The sequence below is a fragment of the Rattus norvegicus genome, chromosome 5 (assembly GCF_036323735.1).
Source record: "Rattus norvegicus strain BN/NHsdMcwi chromosome 5, GRCr8, whole genome shotgun sequence".
NCBI classification, from domain to species: Eukaryota; Metazoa; Chordata; class Mammalia; order Rodentia; family Muridae; genus Rattus; species Rattus norvegicus.
Window position 1 is genome coordinate 67,688,120 of NC_086023.1, and position 6,881 is coordinate 67,695,000.

General features: G+C 43.6%; 1 long non-coding RNA gene across 2 annotated transcripts in view; it reads right to left on the minus strand.

Annotated features, from left to right (window-relative positions):
- LOC108350968 (uncharacterized) overlaps positions 1–6,881 on the minus strand; it is a 30,885-nt gene that overhangs the window by 12,794 nt on the left and 11,210 nt on the right. The gene's annotated exons all lie outside the window — the stretch shown is intronic.

Genomic DNA, 6,881 nt, shown 5'->3' on the forward strand with positions numbered 1-6,881 from the left:
AAGTTCTCTACCAACTGCGTTACATCCCCCATGCCCATGGTTATTTTCTTTATGAAAAATTCCAAGATTGCATTTCTTTAAACAGTCCTTTGGTGCATTTATAGTGAGGTTCAATGTGTAGAAACGTGATTTATGCATATATATATATATGTATATATTTTTTTTTAAAAGAACACAGCTGCTGTCTCTCCATTACCCAATACAACTACAAAATTACGATCTGGCTATTACCCGTGCTAGGCAAGTGTGACGGCCACCACAGTCCTAGATGGAAATGTGTATTCCCACACTAACTGAATGTCCAGCTGTGAGTGAAGGCCCCTCACTGTCAGCATCACTCGGAACGGACGTGACAGTAATCCTGTTGCATGAGATTAGACCTCTATTTCTGCTTGGAAAAATGTCTTAAAACACATCAGTCTGGGCTGGTGGTGGGGTAACCTTGATACTATCCAGGGAATGGTAGGAGCTCTCCAGCCACAAGCCTGAAGTACATTTTTAAACTCCTGCTAAGATATTTTATTTTATTAAGTTCTGGTCTGAGTTTCCTCTTCTGTAGGTTTGCTGGGGGTGGGGTAGTTTCAAATCCTGTTACTTTAAAGGCTGATTCAGTCTAGTCCAAAGGTAAGGCCTGGCCTGGTGGCTCACACCTTTGTAATCCTAACTTTGGAGAGGCAGAGGCAGAGAGTCTGAGTTCAAGGTTGTCTCTAACTACATAGCAAGTTTGAGATCAGCTGGGGCTACTTAAGACCTCAACCTCCCCAACCCCAAACCCTCAAAACACCCAAACCAAGATATTGTTATAGTGGAAATAGGAACTGTGAGTTAGCAGCGAAGATAAGGTTTCAGTACTTTGTCTGCCCCATTATCTAGTTCAGGAACCAACACAAGAGGAGAGCAAGCTGGTGCTCTGCTGGGAAGGTCTAGGGGAACCTGGGTTTCTGGGAGGGCGCAGAGCTGGAACTCAGGGCCTTTCTTGCATATGTTAGACATGCACTCTGCCATTAAGTTACCCCCAGTCTCTGGACCTAGATTCTTAGCTGCCAGAGTCCAAAGAGGTTTGTTGTTTGTTTGTTGTTTTTGTTATTTGAATGTGTTGGTATTATAAGTTCTGGGGGATTGGGTCTCCTCCTCTAGTCACTCAGCCACCGTAACAGAGTAGATCTGCTCTCGTGTGGTTTCCTAAATCCCAGCCTAAAGGGGCTGGAGCTGTCCGGGGGCGTTGTTCTCAGTACAGAAGCACAAGAAGCCACGAGTCCACATTCTGTGTTCTATTTGCTGTTCTCTGCCTATGCAATTGACATGGCTGAGCCCAAAGTCAAGAGAGGGAAGTAGGGTCTTCCTCAGAAGGAGAATATTTCAGAGCAATAGTTTATCAGAGGATTACTAGAGAGAGGCGAGCTAGCTGGATACCAACGAGTTGAGATTATGTTATAACTCGAGGAACAGAAAATCTAGTTGGGAACTGCATTTCCCACCACCCACCTCGACTGAAATACCTCTTTCTTCTGTCCTCCCTCCTTGATTTTTAGGGAGAGAGGATTGAAAATTGCAATAACAATAAATTGTATTTCATTGGATTGTTGGTTTAAGCGAATGGTACAAAAGTCCTTTACTGATAATGGAGTTATAGCCAGAAAGACTCATGGAAAGTAGAAACTGTCACAAATTGAAAGTGCCCTAGGCTCAGTGTCACTGTCCAGCATTGCTGGTCTGAGATCAAAATTAAAAACTTTATCTATTTATAGAATAATAGTCAATTTTGTACCATCGCAAAGTAAAGACATCAGTAGTTGGGGGCCGGAGAAATGGTTCAATGGTTTAGAACATGGACTGCTCTCCCAGGGGACCCTACATCAGTTCTCAGCACGTGTGTCATGCGGGGTGCCCTGCAACACCTGTAAATTACACATGTTGCCCCCTGTAACTCCACCCTCTTCTGGCTTTCTCAGGTACTTTCACTCGCGTTAACATACCACTCCCCACACCCCAAACAGACATATCTGCAAAGACATAGTTTTAAAAATAAATGACAACCCCTGCTCAGGAGTTGAAGTACTAAAAGTCAAGCATTATTTTTATATCTAGAAAAGTATCTGCCACATAATAAACTATAAACTTCAGTATATGTACCCAAGGTATGTGGTTTCTATATGGAGACACAAAGATTTGAACCCCAGCGTTCTGGCTCTGGATCTCATGCTTTTAAGAACCCTAATACGTAAAATTCCTATTTTGGGCCTCAGTTCCAATCTTTAGCTCTGCAAAGAACATCTCCTGGGTATTAGGTAATCACCTATAAATTCCCACTCACGATTGCTAGAGTGTTGTGTAAGATAAATGTATGGAACCACCCTGCAGAGTGTAAAATCAAAACTAAAAATAGCCCCTTCACCTCATTTTTGACCTTTTGCGTTACAAGAGACATCAAGGCTATCACCGCCCATAGTGACACTTCACCTTGAGTCTTTCCAGTCTCCTCACTCAGAGACATAGCTGGGGCCCCGAGAGAGCCCCCAGTCTCTCTGCACCCTTCATCAACTGTGCTGCTGAAAGGTTGCCAGTCCTTCAAGGTCAACTGAACACCAAAACATACTCCTGGAACCTGGGCTCTGGTCTCACCCTTGTTGGCAGCTTATCTCGTGACTGTGAGCAGGAAACAGGCACTGTGTGGATCAAGATCCTTATTTGTAAGAGTAAGGGAGAAGAGGATGTCTGATTCTCTTCCCTGTACTCTGATTAGCTCAGTTCTGAAGTTAAACTAGTCTTTGAAATTTAGTGCACAGGACCCCAGTTTTCAATTTAGTATCCTTCTGAAAAGGTAACGTTTATATAAAGAATTCAAACACTACATCCAAGTGACCCAGTCCCAAGATCGAAAGCACCGTGTGTGAATGTCGTTGACACTGAATGATTGTTCTTAAGCTATAACACAATCTAAATATTCAATAAAGGAATTTATATAAAATGGGAACAAAGAAGTTGTTGCTTCACAGAACGTAATTTCCTCAGTGATATCTGAATGACTACTCTTTTTTTTCAAGGCCTAATTCTATAGATTTTTTAGAACCTTTCTGTTTACAAACTTAGTTGTTCGGCAGTGATAGGCCAAGAATGTGCAGATTTTTGTATACTAGGAAAAACTCTTGAGGGCTGGGGAGATGATTCAGCAAGTAAAGTGTTTGCTACAAAATCATGAGGAACTGAGTTTATGTCTCCAGCACCCACATAAAGAAGCTGGGTGTGGCAGCACACAGCTGTAACGACACTTGTATGGGGTACTTCTCTAATGCTACGCTGGACCACCATGAACAAGCCAGCATAAAAGAGTTTATTTGGGCTTACGATTCCTGAGGGTTCAAGTCCACGGTGCCAGAATGGAGATAGCAGGCATGGTGGCTGGAACAGAAACTGATGCCTCACAGCTTGAACCACAGACAGGAAGCAGAGAAAACAAGCTGGAAATGGTACTTGTCTTTGAGCTCTCAAAGCCTGCCTTTAGGGATACACTTCCTTCAACAAAGCCACAGCCCTTAAGTCTCCCCAAACAGCGCCACTAATTAGGGACCAAACCTTCAAAGCCCAAAGCTCTGTGTGTGTGTTGGGAGGGCGCATTGCTTATCCAAACCATCACACCTATGCTAAAGGGGTGGGTGGGGGCAGATTCCTGGAGGTCATTGGCCAGTCAGTCTAGCTAAATGGGTATATACCAGGTTCAGAGGGTCTCCCTCTCTCTTTCTCTGTCTGTCTGTCTTTCCTTCTCTTTTGCTCTCTTTCTCATACACACAAACACACACTACACACAAAACTACACATGTAGAGTCACAAGCACAGACTCACACACACAGTTGTCAGTTGACTTTAGATGTTTACAATAACATGGAGGAAAATGTCAGCATTTATGGGACACCTTTAATGAGTCACGGACGTGGTATGTATGATTTCACTTAATGCCTCAAATACTCCGCAGGCCTATATACTACCATCCCTATCTTGTAGATAAGAAAATGAAGCTCAGAGAGACTGAAGGATTTGCCCAGCCTGTGCATCGAAAACTCTGGCGATGGGTAGTGCCGCTGAGTGAGAATGAACTATATAGTTCACGTCACCGAACTGTAAACCTAAAATGGTTAACAAGGAAAGTGAAAAAGACAGAAGGGGAAAAATATCATTGACCTAGTGAGTAGTTCAGGAAGAGGTACAGCTCAAGCTGGAATGCTTTGTGTGCTGTGTGCACAGTGTGGGAAAAAAGCACTACAACCCCTTAGCTCTGTTTATTAACCTGCTTCTAAGAGATCTGCCATGACACGGGAGTCAGAAGCACAGAGGAGCAGAGTCAAGTGAGGTGAAAGGTGTCAGCAGCAGTAAAAGTGGCAAGCTAAGGACAGTGACCAAGTCAAAAGAGTGGCCAATTATCCCTGCCTTTATATCTGTGTTTCCCAGGCACTAATGTGCATGATAAACCTCTAGACGCCTTGTTATAAAAGCGTGTTTGGGGCTGGGGATTTAGCTCAGTGGTAGAGCGCTTACCTAGGAAGCGCAAGGCCCTGGGTTTGGTCCCCAGCTCCAAAAAAAAAAAGAACCAAAAAAAAAAAAAAAACAAAAGCATGTTTTGATTCAGCGATTTTGCATTCCTGATGAACTCCTGAGTGATGATGCTGGACCACGGACCAATGGTTGAGTAGCAAGGACTTTGGCAAGAGTGACTTCATCCATGCTGGCTCCCCATGTGGGTTTCAGACCACTTGCACTACACTGGAATCTGAAGGGAGGGGGGAGCTTCAATAAATCAAGATGTGGGCTTCATCCCAGGTCTGCTGAACCAGGATCACTGAAGGCCACACTGACACCGAGAAGTTTAACAAGCTCCCATGCCATCGAAGTAACATTTAAGAACTGCTGCTGACAGGCCACCACCATGTGTGGACTCCATCACTTCATTGTGTCGCATGATGCCTTTCCAAAACCTCTATGCACCTGAGAAAAATGGATACCTCCTTGATGTGTTAGACCCCAAATATTCTAATTTCAAGAAACTCTTTTTCTCCTCTCTCTCTCTCTCTCTCTCTCTCTCTCTCTCTCTCTCTCTCTCTCCCCCTCTCCTTTTTGGCTCATTCACCCACTTTACCAAATCTTCTGTGGGGGCAGGCTATGACATGTCTGACAAACTAACACCCTAGATAGTGGATAGTGTCTACCAGGTATGGCCAGATGTAGCAGGACCAAAGTGACACTTAGACCTCTCTTGAGAAGTAAGGCAGGCCTGACATTACCTCTGAAGAAGGGACACAGAGGACAATGGGACAAAAGGCCAGCACCTGAGAGCCAGAGAGCAGTACTGTTAGGATAGAGGAAGGTCAGAGCAAAGGGTTCACATATGGGGCTGCGTAGGGCGTCTTCTACCTTTACATGCATTCCTACACAAATTGGAAGACCTTTGGTCTAAAAAGCTTTACAGAATAGTTTTGGTTTTTTTTTTTTTTTTTTTTTTTTTTTTTTTGCCATGATGCCTTTGGAGAGATTCCAATCTAATTTAGCACACTGAGCTGTGGAGCCACAAGAAGGTCTTTGGTGGAGTAATTAAGAAATAGACGGCTTTGGGTTTTAATTCCTCCTCTTCCTCCTCCCCCTCTTCTTCTTCCTCCCCCTCCCCCCTCCCCCTTCCCCCTCCTCCTCCTCTTTTTTGTTCTCTGTAGCTAGAGTGTTTTGGACATTATGACACTCTACCCATAAGTACTTCAGCAATAGGTACTTAGCATAAGAACATTATCCCACATGACACAATCCTATTATCACACCTTAACATTAAATCGATAAATCACTTCATGTGTGATCTGCATTCAAATTTCTCGAGCTATACTGTTTTCTACTGCTGGGTCTTTTCTCAGATGCATTTGGCCATCATTCCCTTTGTTTTGTATAATCTGGAACAAACCTTTGTCTTTGTCTTAATGATGTGGGTTTCTTTTCCAGTCTGGGTTTTGTAAAGCACTCCACATTCTGGATCTGTTTGTCCACATCCTCATCGTTAGATTTGGGTCGAAGTTCTTTGGCCAGAGGACCACATAGATTAGTGTCATGTCCTACTCACTGCACTAGAGCAAGAGGTGTGTATTGGCGGATTGTCCCACCACTGCCAATGTTAAATTGATCGCCCTGTGAAGGTGGTGTCTGCCAGGCCAATTGAAGGATTATATTCTTTCATTCATGGCTAATATTATCTGTTGGATAATATAAGACTGAATATTCTGTCTCCTTATAACCTTTTACTTAATGGTTTTATATTATTTCTTCCTTCCTTCCTCTCTTTCTTTTTTTCTTTCTTTCTTCCTTCCTTCCTTCCTTCCTTCCTTCCTTCGTTCCTTCCTTCCTCTCTTTCTTTCTTTTTCTTTCTTCCTTTCTTTTTTTGGATTTAGCTTCTTGAAGGTTCTCTTTTGAAATAATATTTTTATCAATTCTTTGGAGTTTCACACAGTGTATTTTTTTAATCATATTCACCCCCTTCCCCAAATCCTCCCATATTCACTCCTATCTCCCTACCATTCAACCATGAGGTTCCCCCCCCCCTTTTTTTTTGGAGCTGGGGACCGAACCCAGGGCCTTGTGCTTCCTAGGTAAGCGCTCTACCACTGAGCTAAATCCCCAGCCCCTTTTTTTCCCCCTTTTATCTCCTCTTTGAAACCTGTTTATGTGAGCCAACAATTCTTGGGAGTGGGGCTTACCCTGGAGGGTGGTCAATCTACCTGGGGAAGGGGGTCATTGAAGAAAACTGACTTTCCCTCTCAAAAGCTATCAGGTAGCTCCTCAGCTAGAGATGAACATGTGCCCACTTCCGCAGCTCCGTGACGGGATTGTATCCAGCTTGAGCTTGTGTAAGTTTT